Below are 327 nucleotides of genomic sequence, written 5' to 3' on the forward strand. Positions count from 1 at the left end.
AAAGAAAGAAAGAAAGAAAGAAAGAAAGAAAGAAAGAAAGAAAGAATTATTGTAATGGGGTCTGAGGGAGGGGTTTACCAATTTGGCTGTTGGCTGGAAGTAGAAGTCAGCAGGAAGTGTCCGTATTGACAGTGACTGTGGCACCTCAACAACAGAAAAGGAAGAAAACTCCCAGGAGAGAAACCTTATTGAACCACAGAGGCTTTCAGAGCATCCTCTATTGTATTTACAGCTCCTCTGTGACTAAACACTATTTTCCAATTACTATATTTTATTTTTTTCAGTTGGGCTCCTCATCCTTTCTTTGAAGCAACGTGACCGCATAGT

Source organism: Meleagris gallopavo, chromosome 1 (assembly GCF_000146605.3).
Source record: "Meleagris gallopavo isolate NT-WF06-2002-E0010 breed Aviagen turkey brand Nicholas breeding stock chromosome 1, Turkey_5.1, whole genome shotgun sequence".
Taxonomy (NCBI): Eukaryota; Metazoa; Chordata; class Aves; order Galliformes; family Phasianidae; genus Meleagris; species Meleagris gallopavo.